Below are 26,678 nucleotides of genomic sequence, written 5' to 3' on the forward strand. Positions count from 1 at the left end.
CTGCCTGGCGCTTTGGTAGTAACTATTGTTACCGGCGCGCTAACTATAAGCGCCTTGTTAGTAATATTAAATTGTTGCTGTAATATTTATAAATTATCAAAATAATAATTCATTTAATTAACTTCAAAATATCGCTCGAACCAAACTGCGCCACAATACAAAATAAAATGCACAAGTATATATGTACGCACAACAAGCTCAGTTGCTCTTGGCTTTGACCATGTCCAAGAGCCAATATACGCGACGCCAACAACTAGCAGCAGCAGCAACATGCGCGCAACAGCATCACAGCGTTAGCAGCAGCAAGCGTCAGCTTAGGCGAGAGAGCGAAAAAGCGCGTGAGCGCTGAAACACACCGAGCATACGACAACCGGCACACTTCGGCTCAAACTCAAACCAACTGAACTTCGTTCGTGTCGCAGCGGCGCTACAGCAAACGCAAAGCGCTGCTATTCGGCAACTAGCCAGCGTCACCGCTGCGATTGTTGTATGATGGTCATGAACAAGCCAAAACGAAATGAGCCGGCTTAGCGATGGTCGACAACTTTGGCGTGCACGAGTGAGCAACAGCAGCGGCAAGCAACTTTGGTGTTGCAACACTTCGTCTGCACAGCGCGCGCGCTCGGTTTGTTTGATGGCGCGCGCAGTGGCGTGATATGTGTGTGTTTGCTGACCGATGGTGCTTGCTGTGCGGAGCGTAGCTTGGTTGTCTTCACATTGCTTTTGGTCTGCGCTTTGGCGCATTTTCAAGTTCGTGGTCACGGACGTCACGACAGCGACGATGGCACTGGCTTTGGCTACGACTTTGGCATTGGCTTTGGCTGGCGTTGGCGTTGCTGTTGATGATAATGATGTTGCTGAATGGTAAGCGTTGTAACTGTTGTTGTTGCGCTAGCTGGTGTTGGCGGTCGTGCAAGCGACAACAAAAAATTTGCAAAAAAAAAACAACAACAACGACTATTAAAACGTACAAGTAACACAGCGCAGAACTGAAAGAAAATCGCTTGGCTTTTTACCTAAAACGGCAGACGCAAAAGAAGTTGCTTCACAACAACTACAGCAACAACAAAAACGGAAAAGGCAATAACAAAAAGAAAAGCTGAAAAGAAGCATTGTACACGATGGCTAGCAGCATGTAAAGGAAGCAAGAAGTAAGAAGTAAAAGCAGTAAGAAACGCGCTTCGACCGACGAGGACGCAGCAGCCCCCAAGCCAAGCGCTGATCATTTGGCACATGAGGCGACTGCGCCAAGTCAGAGCCACGAAAGAACACTGAAGATCGTCGCCAACACTGACAAACCAAACGACGACCAACCGTCGACCGGCGGTACGAAGCAGTCGTAACGAGCACGATACGACGAAGAAAAGTAGACACTTGAAGAAGACATGGCTTAAATCTAAGCTGCTTCTTCCACAAACTTCGCAAGCATAAAACAATCAAGTAAGCCGAGAAAAAGTAAACGCACATGTGGCTATACAGACAAATGTACAGGCGTACTTACAGAAATCAATATGTGCATGTAACTATGTGTATGCATGTGTGTGCGTTTGACATGTCTGTCTGTTTGTACGCGCGATTTCTGCACAAATCTCGTGCAAAGCCGAGCAAGACCATCAGCGTCCATCCAAACAACAGCAGTTAGCTGCTGCTGGGAATACATATACACAGGTGTACATGTGTGTGTTTGTTTGTCTGTCCACATGTAAGTGTGTGTAAGTATGTGTACAAGTTACCCCAACTATGCTAAGACACGCTATACAACACTGTAAAGATAATAACAACAGCCAAAGAGTAAAATAACGCTTACAACAACAACGCTTAACAGCAACAACAATAAACATATGTATATGCATGCATACACATGCACCAAGTTCTGGGTTGCTTGTGGTTTTGTAGCTTTGCAATATTTAGCATATTTTTCTGATTTTCTGATTTAGTCGACTTATACTCGTGCGAGCTGCCGTCGGCCTCAGCAGTTGCAGCAGCGCGTCTCAGGCAATTGCATTTCCACAAAACGTGGCTGCAGCAGTCTACGTATGTACATATATGTGTGTGTGCGTTTGCCTCGCAATGTGTTATTTACATTTGCCCAGTATGTGACGCCGTTGAACAGGTGTCGTCGACGTCGTCGCCACTTCTGGCCACTTTAGTCATTGTTGCCTTCGTCATACTAGTCACCGTTGTCATTGTGCTCGTAATCATCGTCATCATTGGCGATTCGAGAATTGGCACTTGTGTGGCCCTTTAAACAATGTACTTATGCACTTACTCGTTGGCTTGGGTAAATAGTTTTCTCCCAGCCGCAAAATGTTGTGTTGTTGTGTGGCGATCACTTCACTCATGCAACACACACACACACATGCACACATACATATATACACAACTGTTTCACTTGTAATTACAATTAATAAATTACCTTTACGTCTGCGGTGACGATTCATTCATATCAGTTGGCTTACTCATTTAAAGTGAAGTCTGCTATGTGCTATATTCTCTGGAATGGCATTGTAGCTCTTAAAACTATTTTATTTTTTTAGAATTTATAATTTTTGATGAGCTGTTGTGAAATCTGAAGCGGCTTAGCCATCAACCCCAGTAATACTGAAATGGTTTTAGAAGATCCCAAACATGCCTCTCGCCGCTTTGGGATGTTCACGATTTCAACCTTTTGATAGGTGCTTATCTTCGGTAAAAAGCATTCCAAATATTGAGGAGAGAGTTAGAAAGGCATTTGTTGCCTTATATTTCTGTGGAGAAGCTATAGGGTGAATGTAGTGACTCTCATCAAATTTGTGTTTTGGCACTACGAAAACGTAGTCAAGCCAAATATGGTGAAACAGTTTGTTAGAGAGAGCAACAATTGCTACAAGGCTTAAACGTAAGCACGTAATGCCATTTTAAACATAGCACTCATGAACTTACCCGTATATGATTGCTTCGAAGTCTGGTCGAAGGCTAAGGGTAGCTGGATATATGAAGGGATTCGAAAAAGAAACAGCTGTCTGGAGAAGAGCCGCAATGGATGGATCAAGGCTAGGAAAGAAAGTTGGAGTCAGAGTTTTCTGTGAGGAGCTCTCTGCCAATATTCGCTTTAAGCTATAGTAACAGGCGCAGAAGTGGCTATTATGAAGGTGGCAGTAGACCTATTGCTATGAAGCGAGCTTTTTCCTGCGTGGTGTGCATTCACTCTGACATCAGGGCTTCATCTTGTCACAAACGTAAGAATTCTTACTGTTGAATAGATATTCATTCGGCGTAAAAATTTTGTCTGACGCTAGTTGTCAAAGTTGTTTGAAGGAGGGTAAGGTGGAAACTTCCAGATACTTTCTACTCCATTGTCCTGGCTTTGTAAGACTAAGGCTAAACATTTTGAAAATCTTATCTTCGGCGAACCAAACGACATAGCCAAAAATGACATTAACTGTATCAACAAATTTTGTGGTAGACTAAAAGCGCTTTCTTGATTTGTACGGGTCTTAAAATCTGTTATATACGAGTTTTGGGTAACACAACGGACAGTCACGGTGAGATCCCTGATGATAATCTTAATCTAACTTATTGTAAAACTAGGCCATGTTCAGTTCGTCTACAGAATTTTATTCTGGTTCATCACAATATTTTCATAAAAGTCTCTAGAAGTTCGTGCTTTCCAGTAATATTTGTAAACTTTAAAATTCCATTCTTCATGGTTCATAGTTGTGTTGTTGTAGGGGTAAAACATATTAACCAAATAATTTTTAAGAATACTCTGAAATTGATGGTTTTTCGCCGAATCAAAATACAATATTATTTAGCTTATGTAGACCCAACTGCCGTGGGAACGACTTACATATATAACTAATGTTTTGCCACGAGTTGGTTAACAATGCTGTCTTTAATGTAATTGAAAACAAAAAATGTTTTAAGAATCTTAAAGTAGGTCTTTAGTCTATTTTAGTACAAGGTCTCCTCTCTCTCATCCCCTCTACAATAAAGTAGTGTAGTCATTTCTCCTAAATTAAATCTAATATTTTTAGATAAATTTATAGGCAGTCTGTTGTTAATCATTTGGATTAAAACCATTTGGCTATAGTGGATTACAGTTTTGATGTCTTTCAAGTGCAAATCCAGACATGACCAAACGACTATGGTAGAGCTACATTTATGATTCAGTTTGAAGGCCCTTCCTTTTACGTTCCGTAACATTTGTGCCTTTGGAATAAAAAGCTGTTCAATATCAACCTAATATGATACAGATCTCAGTGTTTATATTCAATATTTTATATAATATTTGAATATAAACTTTGTCAATGGAGACAATCTGGTATGTTACGAGAGTAACTAATCAAAACAAAATCAAATTTGTATTAGTGGAAAGTCCCCTAAATCGACAGTTTTTTTTGGAATATTTTATTACGCTACTAATAACAATCGAGTTTGTGAAATCCAAAATCTTGCACTCGAGTTTATTATTCACCTGAATTTGTTTGACAAAGAATTTTGTGCACGCTCATTTTACGTCAAAAATTTCAAATCGCAAGCAGGCGTATTTTACCCAAAACTCTCAATTTAAATTCAGAGTTTGTAAAACTCAAAATACGAGATTATTAACGCACCATGATTTTATTTTTGGCAAAGAATTTCGTGTCTTCTTATTTTACTAAAAAGTTTAAATTAAACTCAGTGTTTGTGAAACCCAAAATATTAAACACGAGATTATTAACGCACCATCATTCTATTTTTGGCAAAGAATTTCGTGTCTTCTTATTTTACTAAAAAGTTTAAATTAAACTCGGAGTTTGTTAAACCCAAAATCTTAAACTCGAGTTTATATCATGAGTTAGTTTTTGTCAAAGAGTTTCGCGCACGCTTATTTCCTCTAAAAATTTCAAATTAAACTGGGTGTTTGTGAAACCCGAAATCTTAAACTCGAGTTTATATCGCATCATGAGCTTATTTTTGTCAATGAGTTTCGCGCGCGCTTATTTCCCCTAAAAATTTCAAATTAAACTCGGTGTTTGTGAAACCCGAAATCTTAAACTCGAGTTTATATCGCATCATGAGCTTATTTTTGTCAATGCGTTTCGCGCGCGCTTATTTTCCAAAAAAACACACTAATTATATTCGAAATTTGTTAAACCCAAAGCTTATGGCGCAACATTATCGACTACAATTCACTACTGGTTAAGAATTTTGAGCGAGTTAACTGTAGAAAGCAATTACTACTGCAAACTTCATTTTGATGCGGCATAAATTCAAGAAAATCTGATATTGTGAAAAAATATTGTTTTCAAACGCAAGCAAAATTATGTCATTAAATACAATCGAAAAACTGGTAAAAGTGCACAACTAACATTGACTGCTGCAAAAAAGCAATAAATATGGGATATATGTCAATATATATGTATGTACATATATACAACATATGTATAAGTATGCATTTCACATTCTTGGCATTTACTTCCCCACTAAAAGCACTTTTCGGCCACTTGCTGAGGAGAAAATAGAGAGTTCAGTAGCGAGCAAACGCTAGCGCACGCATTTGTTGACGGACGCCGAGAAACATGCGTACGCAAATACAGAAACATACTAACATACATGCGTACAAAGACAATGTGCACCTATGTATGTATGGGCCTAAAGCTTAGCAATAAACAGAAAGAAGTGGGCATTCTTCGCCACACCAGACCAAAAACAGCTAAGACGTACGCACTTTTTGGCCAAAAGCTAGCAGCAACAATACATCATACATATAGACAATTGCGCCGAGTGCGAATGCGACTACAATAAATGCCAAGAAGATAAAAGCAAACATATGAAAGAAGACTATATGATTCTTTACTAGTTTGGCAGTGTGGAACCGGTTTTGAACGGGCCAACAAAGCGTTGGTCTTAAGAGTTACTCGATTTTTTTTCTGCGCATTTTTTTGGTTTTTCGCTTGGCTATTTTTTTGCTTGTCATTTGCTGGTGTTGTTATTGTTATTTTTGTTGTTCTGTTTGCGATTTTTGTTGTTGCTATAGCTATTTTTGTTGTTGTTATTGTTGTTGCGGTTGTTATTGTAGTTGCGGTTGTTGTTATTGCTTTTGTTGTTTTATTTGTTGTTGTGCAGATTTACAACGCCGTTTGCTGGATGGATGGCTAGTTGCTCCCGCGGCTGCTGGATTTTGACCTCTCCGTATAATTAAGGCAAACAACACTCTGCTAATTGTTCGCAATTTTCTTCTATCCAACAAGAACATTGCTAGCTACTAGCTACTAGAGTAGCCAGCAGTGAAGAATACTTCGTCGGTGACGGTGACTATTGCCGCTTGGCTCCTGTGCGCAGACAGCGGGTAAACGCTTCAACGCCAGCTCCATTTCGATTGCTAAATATTTTTGGAGCTTTTGCAATGCCTTTTTGTTTTTCTTGTTTTTGTGGATTTTTATTTTTGCTTTTGTTTTGTTGTTGGCGCTTTTTCTTGTAAGTGCTTCATTTTGTTTTAATCAATTTATTTAATTACATTACATTTAACAGCCGTTTTGCTACTGTTTTCGCGCGCTCACAGACACACACACACACCAACACATTTTTACAACGACAACAAAGTTGCGCGAAAAGAAGTCATTTCACTAATTAGGCCGCGTTTAAGCGTCCAAACAATATCGCCACTTCATAGATTCGCTTTACAAATCGCCATTTATTTCCCTTCGACAGCCACTCATTGTGCGCACACTTTGTATATTTTGTATAGACATGTCCCGTTTTGTTTACACACCACCAACTCTGTGCCTTAAATACCGCCAACACACCCACAGACGCGCGCGCACACATACACGCACTCGCCCTTTGGCCGCTGTGTCCACCGACGCCGCCCCCGCCACCGCCGCCGCGCTACTAACAACACTCACTACACCCGCCCGCAACGCCGTGTCCACACCGGCCTTGTTACCTTGTCGTCTTTGTCTCTGTCGTCAAGCGTCACCGCTGTCGTTGTGGTCGTTGCTGTCCGTCGCTTACGGCGCACGTTTTACTAATGAACTGCAACATCCTTTTTGTCATCCTTGGCAGCGCTATGCCGGCCGGCCGGCTGACTGTTTGGCCTATTAGCCGCATGCTGCAGCCTCCAACGACGGCAAGCGCACCGCATGCCAGCGCGCATGCCCGCCTCGAACAATTGAGCGCGTTGTAGAGATGCCACAAAGTGTGGCTGGTTGCACCACTTTCTGTGGCCTTTGCTGTCGCTAAATATACAATGTGTATGTCTTGTTGTTGTAATGCCACCTTGTATCCCCATTAAGCGTTGGCACGTTGCATATTTGTTTGCCGGCTTTTACTGCTCTCATTTTGTCTTTTGCGTCTGTGTCGAGTGTTTTCGTTCGGTTGTCGCAGCTGTGACTGGTCGAATGTTTGGCTCGGCGTTTGAGCGGTCCGACGGATGGTCAGTGGTTTGGTCAGTTGGTTGCCCTGTCTGCGTTGCTGACTGTTTTGCGATTTTGGCAGGAGCAACAGCTTCAAATAGACGAATTGACAACTCGGCTAACAAACAACAACAACAATAATGATAATAACAACAGAACTGCTATAAGAACTATCGTAAAAGCAACAACAATAAAAACGAAAAGAACAAGGGAAAATGCAACAACAACAACGATAACGACAACTTTAAGTACAACAACAATGAAAACAACATTGTAAAATACAATAACAACAACAATTGTAAAATACAACAACAAACGAAATTGACAACGTGAAATGCAACAACAACAATGAAAATGACAAAGCAAAATACAACAACAACAACGAAAGTGGCAACACAAAATACAACAACAACAATGTAAATCACAACGTGAATTACACCAACAACAACAGCAACAACAACAGAAACAACAAAGAATTGCAAAAAACAATAAAATAAATAAATGCTATAACAACCAGAAAAGTCAAAAACTGACAAAAACAACAATCACCGAGAAACAAAAACAACAACCAGCCCAAAAACAATCGCGAAAATGCGACTTTGACATTCGCAGCACTCTTGTCATATTGTCGCTCAGCCGCCCGCTCACAACCCTCTTCGCAATTATGCACGTAGCCGCTAAGTGACACTTAAGGCCGGTGGTGTGGTAGTGTCGATTTTTGTGGCAGTCATTTTCGTCGTCTGCACATTTGTGTTCCGGGTGGCCGTTCATTTGACCTGCTCTCCGATAGTAGTATAGGTTAGCTTGGAATTTATTACAGTTTCTCATTAATTTCAGCTATACATACATACATATATGCATCGGTGTATGTGTGTGTGTGTGGGCAATGAAGTGTGAACTGCGCCGAATATTTATTCAGTAGAGGTCATCATTATGTTACAAGTGTGGTGTTTTATGTAGATGTACATATGTATGTATGTCCCATCGTTGAGTGACAAATCTTAATTGAATATTTATCGATGCTTTTAGGTAGTTTCTGAGAAAGCTCGATTAAATGTGTTTCGCTGGCGTAAAGTGCAGATCCAGCGTGAAAAGAGAAACTTGCCAATGTTGCTAAGGAAAAGAGTGAGGGGAAATTATATTCGGTTTATCATCAGTTTAGTTTAGAAGCCAAAAAGCTTGAGTTTTAGATAATTTTTATTTATTTTTGTCCTTCATCTTTGAAGATAATGACTATATCAGGCAAAAAGCTCAAATTTAACTTGTATGAAAGTTTGAAGAAAGTTTATGTCTCTTGAAAGTTATAAGTTCGGCAAAAGATTGAAAGCAGTATGTTTTTAAAAGATTGAAAACATTTTTTTTCAGACAGTACTATGTTAAGGGATTATGTTCACTTGAGAATTTAAAAAAATCGTTTTTTTTGGTTTCAACTATTTAAGAATATTCTCAAAGTTTAAAAGGTTGAAGGTGACTCGGCAAATAGTTATAGAAAGTGTTTGTCAATTTTTTTGTCTCACTGTTTTCAGCTCCCCAAACTATAAATGCGTTTATCTCAAAACGCTATCAGAGAACGTAAAAAAAATTTCCGAGACGCATGCACCGATCAACTTAAACTTTACACTCGACCTTTTTGAATACATTTTTTTCATTTAACAATCGAAGAATTAAGATTTTTGATAATAATATTGGTTTTTAAACCACTCTGAGATGTAATTTTTTTGGCAAAAAACTTTTTTTCGGGAAGCCGCCATTTAATGAAAATTACAAATTCTGAACAGTCCTTCGTTCATTACCTGTACTCAGCTATAATTGTAATAATTATTTTGTTTTGTATTTGAGATAATTTGAAGCAAAAAAATATGACATTGCCTTTTCAACATTTTTTCGAAGGTCCAACTAGAGAGCGGCTACGGAATCAAGGGGATCCGGAATGTTTCAGAGTGAATCGCGGATTTTTAAATTAAATTAGGCAAATGGGAATTATCTTTTTACTTATTTAATAACTCTCTTAAGAAAAGCAGAAAAAAATATTTTTGCTGACTTGCAAGTGGAATAATCCGTTAACGCTGGTTAGAAGGCTTCAGCTTTACAATCTGAACGAGATCAGCGTATGTCCTTTTGTGGATGTCGAAGATATTGGTCATTCAATAGTGATTTTTGATAATCACATTGGTTACAAGACTAGTGAAGGTTGACTCGTGAAGGTTAGAAGGCCTCAGCTTTAGTAGCTTGAAATATAGGGCTCATGATAAGAATTCATTAAGCGCAATGAGTCTATAAAATGTCGACAATGTATTATTAAACTATTTGCGGTACACCTGAGGTAGTCAATTTTGCAAACAAAAATTTAAAAGGGTTTTTATAACCCAAAAGTTTTGCTAAAAACTGAAGAAGAACAGAAAATAAGTCTTCACCTCAGAAAATAAAGTTTTTGGTACTGATGGTATTCTTTACACTAAACTATTTGCCAGATCTAACTTGTAAGAGCTCAAGCATCTTCTGGAGATGGACCACCAAAACGACTCAAATGCCTCAAACCCAGCGATCTTTCAAGCATCAGGAAGAAATATTCTATAATTGACGCCACTACTTCTCAGAAAGCAGCTCTACCTTACACCAGGAGTTACAATACAAAAAGTTCTCTTTTTCTTGTTTTCTCAATTTTCTTTAAAATGATCTAACTTCAATCATTAATATTCTTTAAACGAAAAAATCCTAAGTAACCTTTTTTCTGAGCATTTAATTTCCTATAAAACCTATGAGACGATGCATTTTTTCAGGTATTTGGAAGCGATTTTTGTACTTTTCCAACTGATAATAAGAAAGAAATGGAAAGCTGTAAACCGAGGGACCTTCCCATTACAATTCAGAGCTCATACTTGGATAAATTTTCGGAGAGGTGCCTAAGAATATATTTTCAGAGTACCAAGCGAAGGAAAAATAATCGTTTTTTACCAACCATATTATATATAAATATACATATATGAATCAGAAGTTGCCACACAGGCTCCAACCCGAAGTAACTCGGCGGTCTCACAGTAATATTTGATAATCTGACTGAGCTTCACTGGTACATAATTTCTTTTCATTCTGTATTGGCGTAGATTTTCATAGATTTTAAATAGTTTTTAAATAGAGCAACTAATATATGTATATGTATGAGTTACGCCACATTAAAGTCTTGTGCAAATAAGAACAAAATTCTATGGGAAGTCAAATCAATCTTTAAATGTCAATTATCCAATTCATATGTAAGTAAGACATCTTACAATAATTTTTCAAACTTTTTTGCTGTAACTAAGTATAATTTTAATATACTACAAGTATATCATCATCAAGTGTGTGTGTTATATATCCTGTCGTGCGAGATCACGGCAAAAGGATACAGCCCATCAAAGTCAAAGTGCGGTGTGGCAGCTGCGACATCACGTATCTTTGTAAAAGTCAATAACAGGTGAACTTTTTCAAAACGCAATCACACGTACAAATGCTACAGATATCGCATGAGAACTTAAATCAATGACAGCGTCAGGCAGGTAGGTGCCACAAAGCCATGGAAACGGCGAGCAGATATAAAAACAAGCAGATTTTGCAACAAATATAGACATGTATATGTATATGTATGCCTTATTTATACACTTGATGTGACGATATCGACTCTCATGCTCTGCACCAGTTGCTCCGGTGACCATGACCGCTGTGCAATTAGCGTTGTTAAGGACAAATGCAAGCCTGCGAAGGAGCAAAGTATCAGACCGCATTACAAATAAAAGTTATTAAGTATGTGTGAGTGTGTATATGTACATATGTGTGTGTGTATGTAAGACTGTTGCTTACTTTCCGCTTCCTTTTATTGTTGTTGCTGACGCAAATGTCTGCGCGAAATTGATGAAATTCTATAAAATAGTTAGCTAACCTTATTGCTGTTGTTGTTGTTGTACTTAGCGACTACTTCTTTGTTGTGCGCGCACACAATTTTTTAGCAATCAAAGAAATAGCGGTAATTTAATTTCGTACATACTACTTCGGCAACAAATAAGTTCACATTCTATTTGGCTGTCACACGCACACTTGCATACCCGCACACATACACACACGCACAGCCGGGCATACTCAATTTAGCGCAAAATTTGCTATCGTTCATTCACTCGCTGGCTGCTGCGGCCTCGATAGCATCGTCGGCACTCAATTTCCTCGCAATTCGACAATATTTTTACGTTTACCCCCTCCCCCACCCCTACTCACCTTTCCACTAACACACCATACACACAAACATACGCGAATGCGCTGATATTAACTAGCAACCGTGTCATTGAAACCGGAAAGAAAATTCGTTTATTTGCCGGCTGTCCTTTTCTTCTCATATTTTTTCGTTATTTCTTTATTGCATTATTATTGGAATTGTCGCTGCAATATTTTCTTGATTCCTTGCCGCATGCGATAATGTCGTACAGCAGTCCATTCAGGCTGTCAAGCACACCCACACACACACATACACACATGCAAGCGATAGCAATGGCGCGCACTCAAATTTCCAACCCCCAAACAACGGTACTTGCCGTCTTCGTTCGGCCGGTCTAATTTCGTCTGCTCCTTTCTTTCTCCTTACTTGATTTCGGCTGCGCGGGTTTGCATGTAGTGTTGCGGAAGCGTCTGGTGCGTTGTTGTCTGGTGCTGTTGCTGACGTACATAGTTGTTGTTGCTATTTTTGTGGTAAAGATGACTGATGTCGTTGCGGCATTGCACGGGAAAGCTGTGGGTAAGTGGACGACAATTGATGGGAAGGAAAAATTTGGCAAGCAATGCATGGATATATATGTACATACATATGTAGTATATGATGGCGATGAATATTTTGGAGAATCGAAAATGTAGTTGATTTTTTGGAAATTCTTGAACATATTTATGTTTTTATATTTTTTAAATGTTACCAGAGGCCAAGAAAAAAATAGATTTTAGATAAAATTTCCATTAATATTGGGCCAATGCTTAGGTCAGGGGGTGCAACATTTTGTATAGAAAAATACACACATATGTATACATATAATGTCTAAAATACACAGCTCCATACTTTTTAGAAAAAATGTACATAGCAATTATTTATGGGCTTATATTCATTGCATTTCAGAAAATCAAACTTTTTTGGTTTTTGTATACAGATTCTTCTTCCACACTGCCAGAAACCTTTTTCCGGAGGTCCTCCTGCAGAGCGGCTTCGGTATAAAGAGAATCCGATTATTAAAGTACATTACCAACTCGATCTTCGTTTAGTCAAATACGAGAAGTTACTTTCATTATATAATTGATACACGTAAGTAGTATATTCCTGAAGAAAGCCATTGTTCGCCTTCTTAAACCCAGGAATACAAAGGTAATCGTGTGAATATTTTCTGTATGCAAAAAAAGAAAAAACAATTAATTCTTGAAATGCCGTCCCATAGTTCCCTTATACCGAATTGTTGACGAATGCTCTCAGAGAGCAGGAGTGCAAGCCGAGTAGAAAATCGTTCGGCTAACTGTTATAATTGCAGCTTCTCGACGTTTTTTGCTGCACAGAAGCGGGTGCGTATCTTGGCTGCAACAAGATAGCGTTCCAAGTGAAAGTTAGGAACACAGAGTGTGCTCACGTCTAAAACGCTGAAGACATGCCTTCCGTCTATCACAACATGATGGATCTGGTTGGTGGCTTTTCGATCCGGAGACAGCCAGCTAGCTTGATGTATTTTCTTATGCTGGAATCTAGTACTACAGATAACCATATTTCGGGGTTCGGCAAAATCGATCAACCTCAACCCATTTGGGAATGTTTCGTCGTGGAGGCTGAATTTACCGACCGTAGTGCCTAAGATACCTTGTTTGCCCACCTTGGCGTTAAAGTCGCCATGCACGATTTTGACATCGTGGCGGGGGCAGCTCTCATATGTAAGTGCGCTCCAAACGCTCATAGAAGGCCTCTTTGGTCACATCGTCCTTCTCTTTCGTCGGGGCGTGGGCGCAAATCAGCGATATGTTGAAGAACCTTGCTTTGATGCGGATTGTGGCTAGACGCTCATTCACCGGAGTGAATGATAGTACTCGGCGACGGAGTCTCTCTCCCACCACGAATCCCATATGGCCACTGCATATATATGGCATTTCTAGGACGGCGGCGATGTCAGCCTCTATTTTCGTGAGGACATCAGCTGGGCAGCGGCACCTTTCCAATTAAGGGACCGGACATTCCAGGTGCATGCCCTCAATTTGTAGTCCTTATTTCGTTTGGCTTGGTCGTCATCAAAAGCGGGGCTCTCATTCGAGGCTGACTGCTAATTTTCATTGGGGTGTTCTTTTACGTGGCGGGTCCCAAACCCAGCGCACAACCCTATGTAGGGGATGTTTCGCCTTCTCACTTTAGCTCGCTTTCAAACGCATGTTCTTAGGCTACCCAGAGGATACTTGGTCAAAGACCGGAAGTCGTGAGCTGCTTGAGCCACGAATGACCGCCGATTGTCACCGCTTCCCTTGCCCCTGTAACAGCTTCGCCTACTAACCAGCCTAAATATGTATGTTTACGTATATGTGTCTATGGTTCTGCTTAAAGCAACACTCTTCGAATTTATACATGTGACCTGCCCTTTTACTCTGATCAAAAATCGGATTTGACAGACTAAAACTAGAAATTTCGAGCAAAATTCAAATTTTATTTTAAAATTTTATATATGTATGTATGTATTTTTCATTGTTTCGAAGGAGATACACGCATAATACAGGTTTGTAATTTTAAGCTCTTTGTTCGAAGGTCAACTTGCCCTGTTTGCAAAATATACTTGTGTATTTTTCTCTTTACTGTTCAAGAAAAGAATTATATAAACAACCATAATGTCAACAATAATTAAAGATGAAAAATGAATAATCAGGACATGTTGCCTCGGATAGTTTTGTTAGCCTGTGGTTCCTTCAGCCCACCGACGCCGATGCACTTTCGAATGTTTGGTAAGATTGTGAAATACTATTAAGCGCTTTCAGATTAAATATGCGAGTATATGGCATATATTTTTATACTCTCGCAACAATGTTGCTAAGGAGAGTATTATAGTTTTGTTCACATAACGGTTGTTTGTAAGTCCTAAAACTAAAAGAGTCAGATATAGGGTTATATATACCAAAGTGATCAGGGCGACGAGTAGTGTCGAAATCCGGATGTCTGTCTGTCCGTCCGTCTGTCCGTCCGTCCGTGCAAGCTGTAACTTGAGTAAAAATTGAGATATCATGATGAAACTTGGTACACGTATTCCTTGGCTCCATAAGAAGGTTAAGTTCGAAGATGGGCAAAATCGACCAACTGCCACGCCCACAAAATGGCGGAAACCGAAAACCTATAAAGTGTCATAACTAAGCCATAAATAAAGATATTAAAGTGAAATTTGGCACAAGGGATCGCATTAGGGAGGAGCATATTTGGACGTAATTTTTTTGGATAAGTGGGCGTGGCCACGCCCCCTACTAAGTTTTTTGTACGTATCTCAGAAACTACTATAGCTATGTCAACCAAACTCTACAGAGTCGTTTTCTTCAGGCATTTCTATATACGGTTCAAAAATGAAAGAAATCGGATAATAACCACGCCCACCTCCCATACAAAGGTTATGTTGAAAATCACTAAAAGTGCGTTAACGGACTAACAAAAAACGTCAGAAACACTAAATTTTACGAAAGAAATTGAAGAAGGAAGTTGCACCCAGGCTTTTTTTAAAAATTGAAAATGGGCGTGGCGTCGCCCACTTATGGACCAAAAACCATATCACAGGAACTACTCTACCGATTTCAATGAAATTCGGTATATAATATTTTCTTAACACCCTGATGACATGTACGAAATATGGGTGAAATCGGTTTACAACCACGCCTTCTTCCAATATAACGCTATTTCGAATTCCATCTGATGCCTTTTTCTGTATAATACGGGTATATACATTAGAACCAATGATGATAGCGGAATAAAACTTTACAAAAATACGGTATTTGAAAAATATGTAAATGACGTATAATGAAATCTCGATTATCACTTTATCATGCGAGAGTTAATATGTTCGGTGACACCCGAACTTAGCCCTTCCTTACTTGTTTATTATATTTTTCTTTTATAATATAGAAATTGCACGTGATTACTACAAAACACAAGGAACACATCACGTCATTGGTGGCATCGTTTCACCCACACATGATTCATATCAGAAGGAAGGACTCGTTGCTGGTACACATCGATTGCCATGTTGAAATTAGCATTGCAATCCTCAACATGGATAAAAGTAAGTTGGTTATAACATATCTACAGGCTTTTATTTATTAATTAACTACTTTAAATTTTTAATTTTATGCCCTCAGACTGGGAAATAACGCAAACGGAATGCTCACGCACAATCTCGGTTCTGCAGTACCACCAAAATTATATGAATAACTACATCAACTCACTAGAAAGTGATATAAACGGTACTCTACCTGGTTGGATGACTCCCGGTTTGCGTGAGCGGCAGGATGGTGTGCAATTGAAATTGCTGTGTGGAGCTGATTTACTTGAATCATTTGCAGTGCCAGGGCTATGGGCAGATAAGGATGTATGTATTAGCGCAATACAAAATGTTTCGGACATTACGTATGCAATTTAATAAATTAATTTTTGTTTTAAGATTGAAGATATTGTTGGCAATCATGGTTTAGTGGTTATCTCACGCTATGGCTCTAATCCTGAAAAATTCGTATTCGAGTCAGATATGTTGAAGAAATATCAGGTATGGTTTATCAACAGTTTGGTTTTGAAGTGGTCACAAAATTATTTTGAAGCCTTTTTTTTCTTATCAAAGGATCATATCACGTTAATAACGAATTGTGTACCAAACGAAATTAGTTCAATGTTGATACGACGTCTTATATCGCAAGATCAGTCTGTGAAATACTTGATCGATGACCGGGTCATTGACTATATTCAAAGGCAAGGACTATTTTCTTGTAAAACGTAAGTTACACTCATTTATAAAATATTTTATGCATGCATATTTACTTGGGTGCTCAGGTAGTTCATGATATTTATAGATATACATATATATACATACATACAAGCCCTAGGATATAGTTCACTTATTTTAATTTTAACGAAAGTCCTATTCTAAAAGTTTATAGTGGGTGTCTCTCATCCGAGGCTGATCCAAACCAAATGCACAACCCTAGGGAGGGATTTTTCGCCTTCTCACTTTAGCTCGGTTTCAAACGGATGTTTTTTTGGCAACTCAGAGCATACTTGGGGTAGAACCGGAAGTGGTAAGCTCCCAAGTGAATGGCGCTCAGAGAACTTTCCTCACTTGCTTGAACATGACTCCATCCTCCATGAAACAAAGCGCTTACATTTTAAAAGTTTGTAACCCTAAACCTGTGTTTGATATAAATTTAAAATTTTATTAGGTTACTTTTAAATGAATAACCTATCGAAATATGAAAAAACTCAATTTTTTCTAATATTAATTTAGGATACATAGCCTTGAGAAATTGAGCACTCGAAGTCAGGTACATTGTTTTCGCGAATTTCTCATAGTATATACAAGGTTTTTAACGATAAATTTTTTTGTTCAAATGCAACTCTTTAAAAACAAATTTACATTTTTTGTGAAAACGTCTACCAAAAGTATAAATATCCTGTTTTGTTCCTTCATCCAACAACTATTTATGGTATTAATTAAAACCTGCATGTAATTCTTTTTACTTCAGATGATTATTTATCAAATTCAGCTGTCCACGCGAAGGCAGATATTTTTAGGGACTGCCGGAAGTGACGTCGTAATGGCCGAGTTTTAAATATTTTCCGTTGAAAATTTTATAAAATCTTTGTAAAATATGTTTAAAATAAGAATAGAATATTCCATATCTTATATGAAAAAAATATGTATTGAATGTAGGCAGTTTTTTGCACGAAGAAACCTATGTAACCCCATAAGATACCAATTTCGATATTTATTAAAAACACTTAAAATACAACCAAATTTATTTGATTGCAAGTTGCATATAAATTCTAAAACTTACAAATATATACGTATGTATGTGGTATATAAATGTTAATATTCTATCAGAACAATCTTAAACTCCAAGCTCCGCAAGGAGAACATCGCTCATTCCTAGTGAGACAATAAAACATAAATACTTGCGAAATTCCACAACAACAACTATGCATTGACTATTTATTGCGCCCCAACATGACAACAAAATAAACACATATATACATAGATAAATATGTATACACACACATATTTATCTAAGAATTATGTATGTATGGGTAGCTGGGTATTTTTCGGCTGCCAGCATCAAGTCATTGCTCCTGAGCGACCCACAGCAACAGACCAAGTGTATGTATATACATGTGTTTAGTATTTAGTACTTGCGATCTATACATATATGTATGTGCTTGTGTATATACATACATATGTATATATGTATGTATGTAGTCTCCGTCGCGCATTTATGCTAGACTGCTGACTGGCGACTTACTACGATTCACTCTTACTTTACCTTTGCCTTATGTTGCAACATAGCAGCATTGTTCTTGCTGTTGTACTACTCGTACAAGCACTTGCCACAACTAAATCTTAACGAAACAGTTCTATATTTTATTGCATTTTTTGGTTTTTACTTTTCTATATTTGCTATTGTTGTTGCGTATTACATTATTTGTACTGTGGCTGGACGCTGGATATCAAGCCACAACATTGTTTCGCAGTACATAATTGTTTGCTATTATTGTTGTTGTTGCTATTGCTGTTAGTGGCTTTATATTTGGGTCTTTGAGCGAATTAGTCTGGCACTTTGCTATTGTTTAATTGTATTGCTTTCGGTTGGTTTGTGTGCGCGGAAATTTAATTACCAGCATCATAGTCCGGCTGTCAGCCTCCCTCACCGGGGAAGGGGAGGCATGTGTGCGAGGCAAAGCGCAATGCGAATGCTTCCAAGTGCCCACATGGCACTTTCCTGCTACACACTTGCGTCTGGCTTTCGGTATTTTTTTAGCGCTTATTTATTACTTTTTTGTGCTTTTCGTAATTCCTTTAATCCCTGGCGGGAAATAGACACTCAACATTACTCATAAATTCCCGAAAACCTTATGGCTAAGAAATATAATTTATTTAGTTTAATTTTATTAAAGTTGTCTTAAGCTCGAAAACATTTGCTGACTTTAATAGTAGATTTTAGTTGAATTCAAAAAGTTTTACTTTTTGAGGTTAAGTGAGTGTTATGATTAGTGGTTTTATGATTTCAATTGCTTCATCTGATGGTTCTAAATATACATATGTATGTTGGATTGAAGATTTATGTTTATGCTTTTTACTTCTTCAAGATCAAAATATAATCAAAATAACCATTTTGGTCCAGTTTTCGTTATATAAATCCATTATTGGCTCCCTTACTCACATAATACTTTAAGCATTTAATGTTAGTGACGGACGTATCTAGCATAAAGTACTAGTTTTTTAGTACTAGGCAAAATATTCGAGATTATGTTTTCTGATCGCCACTTTATTCGCTTTCTTCTGATATGTTCCGGTCTCAAAATATGTACTATAATTGTGATGTACTAACGATCAAACCCGGTACATTAGTCTTCACTTTAGTAACGGCTGATCTAAGTAGAGGTACTTTTTTCAATGCCATTTTTGGGCAGATCAAGTGTAAGACGTGTCAAGTTGTCATGTTATTTTTGTTCAAAATATAGCTTTTACAAGAACTGAAGTCGCTCGACTTTCCCAAGCGACATAGCTTCGCTCTATGGGCTCTTGAAAAGTTTCGAGAAGATCCGATGTTTTGAAGAAAATTTATTCAGCGATAAAGTCCATTTCTGGCTCAATGGGTATGTAAACAAGCAAAATTAGCTGTATTTGGGACGAAGAGCAACTTGAAGAGATTCAAGAGCTTCCATTTCTTTCAGAAAAAACAAAACTGTTTGATATGGTTTGTGGGTCGGTGGATACATCGGTCCATATTTCTTTAAAAATTATGCCGGTTAGAACGTAACCGTCAATGGCGATTGTTATAATGCCATGATAACTGACTATTTGATGACTGAAATTGAAGCTTGTGATCTGGACGACATTTGGTTTCAACAAGACGGTGTCACTTTCCACATATCGGATCAATGAGTGGATTTATTGAGACAACACTTGGGTGAGCGGATAATTTCATGTTTTGAGCCAGTCGATTGGCCACTAAGATCGTTTGATACCACACCGTTAGACTTTTTCCTGTGGGGATACGTAAAATCTAATGTCTATGCAAACAGTCCCGCTTCGGTCCAGGCCTTAAAGCGTACATTTCGCTAGTTCCCAATCGAAATGCTCGAACGATTCATCGATAATTGGACTCTACGGATGGACCATCTGAGACGTAGCTGTGGCCAACATTTGAGATAGATAATCTTCAAAAAATAAATGCCAACGGATGTTCTTTCGAATTATAATAAACATTGCTCATACAACATGAAGTCGTTGTGTTTTTTCTTTAACAAAGTAGAGAACCTCGAAATGGATCACCTTTTATGAGCTATCGAAAATTCTACACCGTGTGTGCCCTTAATAAGCTCGTGGTATTTAAATGATGTATGTATGTAACCCAAAATCAACCTGCAGAAGAAGCTTAGTTGTACTTTTTAATATTTGTTTAATATCTATTTAAAGTGCCACCCATCAAAATATCTTCGCGCCTCTATATTTTAGCGAAGTAATTGAAGATGAATCTCCGCTATGCCTTGCGCCGACAGTTTGTCAATATTGCGTTGTGACCTGGCTCTCATTCGGCACATTAACTTTTATGTTTTCTTGGTTCTTAGCTTAATAAAAGTTGACTAATTTTACAACATGTTCCAGAAGTTTATTGAAAAGTTCACACACTCGTTTAGTAGCCTCTGCCTTTGCAAGCATTCATTTATTAACTTAACGCATATTTCTGGAGTCAAACTAACGGTAATTGTGTAAGAATACCGTTTAGCCACTCTGAAAAGAACGATCCCATTAGCACATACTACTAACTTCACCCTACTATCGTACTATCTAATTAGCATTAATTATCACTTTTATCGGAAGTTTAGACTTACTCAAATATAGATCTGGTTTCGCACTGTGCATTGCTGTGTGCTTTGCATTTATTACCATTACCGAGTAGTTTAATGGATTGAAATTTTCTAAAAGTACTGCACAGCAAGCAATTACTGTACTCTGAAAGCATGCATTTCAAAAATTATACAGACAGCTTAGAGCCTTATGGCAGCTTCATTGCCTTACATAGTTTGGATGAAAATCAAATACAAATTGTCAAATGGTGCAATTAAATCTCTCTTCACTATTTTACAGCAATTCTGTTATTTTTAAAATCAATTTTATGCATTTAATATAAAATGCTCGGCTTTTATAATCATTAACACTTTTTTCCCATTGGAATTGTTTTTAATCCTTTTATTTTTCTATCAAAGTCCAACTTTGTTTTTGATAAAATAATCACTGCTGCAATTATTATGCGTGGTCACGTGCCATAATTTTTGTATAAATCGAACTCACAACTGATTTTATTACACCCTTTAATATGGCCAGACATTTTCACACTTTGCGCATATTAATGGATTTTCCTGTGTTTCCCAGCACTCCCCTGCTTAGAATAAGTTACAGTGTTTTCTTTCCTCTAATTTGATTCTAAAATATTAAAAAATAAATTGAAACCGAAAATTCTTCGATTTTTTTGTGATTTATACATTTAAAATTCAAATTGTTATAGTTTTATATTCTCCGACAAGTCCTATTTTCCGTAAATTTTTGAAGTTTCGAAGTCCCAAATCGCTTATAAACCGATATACTGCTAGGTGCTTTTGAGGCGATTTGAAATCTATTTGGAAACATGGATCCAAGAGGCTGTATCCTGCGCCTACAACTGCTGTATAGTCAATTAGCAGGTGTTCAGGCTCCATTTCGCAGAACCGGCAATTCGCACAAGAAGCTAGGGCCATGTTATATAAGTGCTACTTAAGCTTACAATGGCCAGTGTAGAAAGCGACAAATAGCCTAAATTTGTGCTTTGAGAGGTGGATTACATATATAAACCTTTTGTAAGCACCCATTAGCAACCTGACATGGTGCATGCCTTGGAGTTGTTGTCAATACCCCTCCCTGCCCAACTCCTTCGTTCTTGCATCCATATGGCGACCAACCGCAATGAAAGTTTGATTCCCTTTTTTCTGACTTGTGACCGGGCACCCAAGGGTGCACTTGTTTACGATCTGGTAGACTGTTCAGCCGTCCTATACAATCCTGCGCCTATAGCGATTTGATCTCGTGGTGGCACAGATCGCTTTAAGTGCCAACTGACTGACGCTGAGTATAACTTTAAGTTCATTGCGATAGTTGCGTTCGACGATTATCTCTACGCACCGATTTATAGCAAAGACGTGTGCTTGGAATATGCTCAGAAAACTTTCCATGGAGGGTTTGGTGTGTGGTCCTGCGACTGCGTCACCAATTCCCTCCGACGCTTTCGAGCCATCGGTGTACCACTTGATTATACGATCCCTAAGCGGAAAGCGGAATCATTCCGTTCAGCCTTACTGCTGAGGGTAATCTTGAACTTTTTAATGAAGTTTACACTTTTGGTAATGCCTTGGAAGAAGAGCCAGGGGAGTTTCGCCCTCATGCGCTGGGAAGAAATAACCTTACCTATACCAAACCCTTCTGCTGTCATTTGAAGCAGTGTGTTTTTGTCTACCTGACCGATTAAGAGCGAAGCTATATTGGTCGTACTATTTCAAAAAAAAAAAAATGGACGCGGACTTCAAAAAATATCCATAAATCCAGTATGTTTTACATAAATTGAATTAGATTGATTCAGCAACCCTGAAGAAAGGTTCTAAAAACCTACAGGATTATAAAATGACTGCATAACATTCAAGTCAACGAAAGTTTCGTATTTACCTATGTGATTTTCACATAATTTCGACTAGACTTAGAGAGTGAGTTTCCAGGACTACCGTGCAATGGTCACAACAAATCAACAAGAATTTCGCATTTTGCTCACACGGCTTCGTGGCCAGTAGCAAGCGCAGACATACACAGGTCCAAACACATAATAGACACTGCTAGACTAACTACAAACCGCATGCCCAGTGGACTTTTGGCCGCCTGCCAATCGAACTGGCCGACCGACCATTGCGGCACATAGCACATTGCAAATAGGAAGTTTCTGCAGAATCAAGTCACCAGTCAACGCCAGTTGCCGCCGCCAACACAACTATGAGACAACAATAACAATGCTGAAAAAACTATGCAATAACAATAGCCCCGACCCCTGGGAAGGCGACATACGTCGGCATTCCACGAACTGTCTGTCACTACCTTTACGCGCCGGTGACAACCGACCGTTTCGCACTTGAATGGTGCTGATGGTGCCACCACAAAACAAAAGAAGGTGCACACAGCACCGATACATATCACATATGCCTGTATGTGTGTGTATGCGGTTTATCCCTAAGTAATGTTATTCATTAGTGGCATGCCTTTTAGAACGAAGTTCATTGAAGTAATGCGGCCGCGCAGTGTTGCAGTAGCGGTGGCGGCGGCGGCAGCGAAGGAGTTAGCGCGGCGTGCGCATGTCATTGTTGCTGGCGTTGCTGTTGGGGTGGCGCGCGCACGCGTTCACAGCACAATATCAACGCTTGCCCACTTCGTCTCGATGCGCTATAAATAAATAGGAGGAATGGCATTAAATACTCCATAAAACGCAAATTACTATATAAAATGCTTATAACTCAGTGTCGATAATGATTTGATTGTCTCGTAAAATGCAACGGAGCGCTGTGCGCGCCGTGCAAATGGCGATTTTGCATGGACCACCCACGTTGCGAAACAACAAGAGCAGCGCGCGTTGTTGTTGCTGCGGTGCTTGCAGTGCATTGGCGCGCCGAGGGCGTAGGTGGCGGCGGCTGCAACGTTGACCCAAGTGAATCGCGCGTCGATCTGTCGATCTGTCATGTGCGCATGTGTGCGTGCATGTTTTGGTAATTGCAGATCCTTTTTCTTGCCTACTCCACTTAAATTGCAGTTGGCGCGCACGCCCGGGTCCCTGGCGCGCGCACACTTTGTTGCGTGGCTTGTAACGAATTAGCAAAAGTGATCGATAAGCCCATTTCTCATGCAACAATTTTCACATATTTTTAGTTGTTGCTCTAAAATAAAAGCAAAAAAACACAGCAGCAAAAAACGAAAACAAATAAGAAATGCTAGGAATACATGAAAAATAGCAAAGGCCAATAACAACAACATGTAATACGCTGCACGAGTTAGCTGTGTCCATTGGCGCGTTGGTGTGTCGCTCGGAACGTGGTCAGAATGGAAATCAGGCGCTCGATTCGCAGGAATCATTTACAACATATATACATGTAAATATGTACGTGCAGGCATACAAATAATACAATAACAAATTTAACACACAAAAACAGTAACAACAATTATATGTACAGCGTCAGCGCACACTGAATGAAGCTTTAATGAATGATTGCCTATAAAAAATCCTATAAAGAATAATAAACAAATCGCAACTGGTTTAAAAAATATGTAGCATGTAAGCACAACAACAACTAAAACATATTTTAACATAAAAACGCCCAGTAATGTTTTATTTTATAGCAAATTTGCAATTTGCGAAATAAAATTGAAATGAAAATTGCTGCTTTGTGGCAATTTTTTTCTCTTTTTTGCTTTTGTGCCTGCCATTTGTATGCTTATTCTTCCACTACCTGGTTTCCCCCACTTATGCGTGCTTATTTCATTATACTGCAGTTCACACGCAGTGCGTGATTTGGAGCGGGTCGCTAATTGGGGCTGGATAAAGAGAGCGATCGAATGAAACTGGCGCGCTGTACGAGCGCAGCGCAGATTCGTAGATACCAGTGTGTTTGATATACGATATATACATATATACTTATGTATACGCACTTGGCTTAAAGACGTGCCAGAGAAGAATTCTTGCCATTAAATTTACAAGTTAAAAATTGAGTTTTGAAATGTTCAACGACGTTGAATATTTCTTTAGAGGCAAAAATTTCATTACAAGCATATAATCAACAACTCATTATCCAATATGGCATGATTATTAGTTAATTTATAAAATTAGTCGATAACAGAATATAGACAATATATTCAGCATTATAATAAATACTAAAAAAACTTTAAGTAGTTTATTTATTTGGATAATTAATAAAATTACTAAAAGTTATTTTAAGAGTCACATATACTGACAAAGGCGTCGGAGAATTCCTGTATTATACAAAAAGAAAATGTTTACTTTGGTTGTAAGTTATAATACCCTTCATAAATAAAGAAACTTTTTAGAAGAACTTGATTCCGATCGATCAATTTGTATAACCGCTACATCCTTAGTTTCTTGCATCATTGGCTTGGATAACAACCCATACCAAATTTATTAAAATATCTTGTCGATTAAAGAAGCCCTTTATTCAGACTGTTCAGTTTGTATGGTAGCTTTATGTTACAGTGATTTGACCCGATAATGTAATTTAGGAAAGTCTTGAAGAAATTTTTCTGAAATTGATACACTTGTTGTTGTTGCTCATTGACTTGGAAATGACTATAGGTGATCATCATTTACTTTTAACTGCTTTTTTGCTAAAAAAAATGACACTGAAAATGATTAAAAGTGCAGATCTGATCTGAATTTATTCAATATACGAACTTTGATATATCTATGTATATTATAAATATATACTTGTATATGTATTTGAAAAATTGTATTTCTATTTTGATATTTGTTCCGACGCTGTCAAACATATGTCTTTCGTAGATATTCGCGGATATTCGAAAAATATGCAAATTTGCAACCATTTCACGTTGTTTGAAAAATGACTGACAATACGCGGAACGCCTGTATTTGATTTTGTTTCAACTCGTGTCTGCAAGCCAAAGAATTGGCTTTTGAAAACCGTTATAGACAACGAAAGATAAAAATAGATATACATAGATAGACAATCATTATGGAAATAAAAAATTTGGATATTGTAGGTTTGCAAGCATTGAATATTTGCGCCAATATATGCAGATTTGTAGGGCTGGCTGCCACTAACTAATACCATTCATACACTTACGGTACATATGTGTATAGATAGTTATGTTCGACATTTTATTGCAGAGGCGTTTATTTTTAGAGGTGTACATGTTAAATGTTATAAGAACACAAAAAGGGTACAATTGGTGAAAAGTAAAAGATTTTAGGCGTGTTTGACATTGCTAAAGATCGTATGATAATAGTTATTACTAAGAAGTGGGACAGTGAAATCCATGTTAATAGAAAAATAAGTAAATGCGGTTGACTAATAGAAGATAGAATAGATTTTACTTAAGAACTGAAATCTACGGATTGGAAAAAAATTAAACAAAAAAATTAAAAATTAAACAATTTTTGTTCATGTTTTTTTTTTTTTACTGTAAATAGACATATTAGCAGTTAATATTACCTAAGCACTCTGAGGTATTTTAGCAAAGTCACACACCCACCTTGAGATAATAATAAATTACCTCTGCATTTGTTCTAATTTTTGGACGTTGGATTTTGTCCATCAGCGATGATTGATTTATTGGCGCCCCGGTATCAAAAATATACACAAGTCTCTGATAATAATTAATTTATAGAATCTCGAAGAGCATGTCAATTTCATTTCCATAACAATATGTTAGGTAACAACAAAAACATTCCTACTTTATTGATTTTTTTTCAAGTTAAGTCTAAAGAAATAATAAATAAATCAATATTTCGACTTGTTCTCCAGCACTTTTGTTTACTTCTGTGTTCTACTACCTGTGGTGTTGTGACCTAGTTTCCCTAAACCTTAAAATATTAGGTAATTATGGAAACAATTTTATTTTTATTGAAATATGCAAATATCAAGTTTAACTATTTTTTGTCAATCTCTGCTTTTAACCTAATTTCGCCATCGATTAACATAACTCAATTGACTCGTTTTTTCTAAGAAGCTACAATAACAACATAGGTAACTTTATTTATTGAGATTACGTCAATAGTAAATGCAAATAAATGGGAATTGTGTTATAAAGCATTGAATATCTAATTGATAACCAGAGAAATATAAGAATTATTTCAAGCAATTCAAATGAGAATTCGGAAACTTTTAAAACTTATCGTGGTTTTGGGTTAAAGGGCTACATGTGTTTCCTCGAGTAAAAACGGGCTTTTTGCAAAAAATTTTTTTCTCATATAAAATATTAATAATTTTAT

The 26,678-nt window shown here is 37.9% G+C and overlaps 1 pseudogene; it reads left to right on the top strand.

The window, feature by feature from the left end:
* Positions 1-781: 781 nt before the first annotated feature.
* Positions 782-26,678, top strand: part of LOC120777044 — a 95,271-nt pseudogene continuing 69,374 nt past the window's right edge.

The sequence above is a fragment of the Bactrocera tryoni genome, chromosome 1 (genome assembly GCF_016617805.1).
Source record: "Bactrocera tryoni isolate S06 chromosome 1, CSIRO_BtryS06_freeze2, whole genome shotgun sequence".
Taxonomy (NCBI): Eukaryota; Metazoa; Arthropoda; class Insecta; order Diptera; family Tephritidae; genus Bactrocera; species Bactrocera tryoni.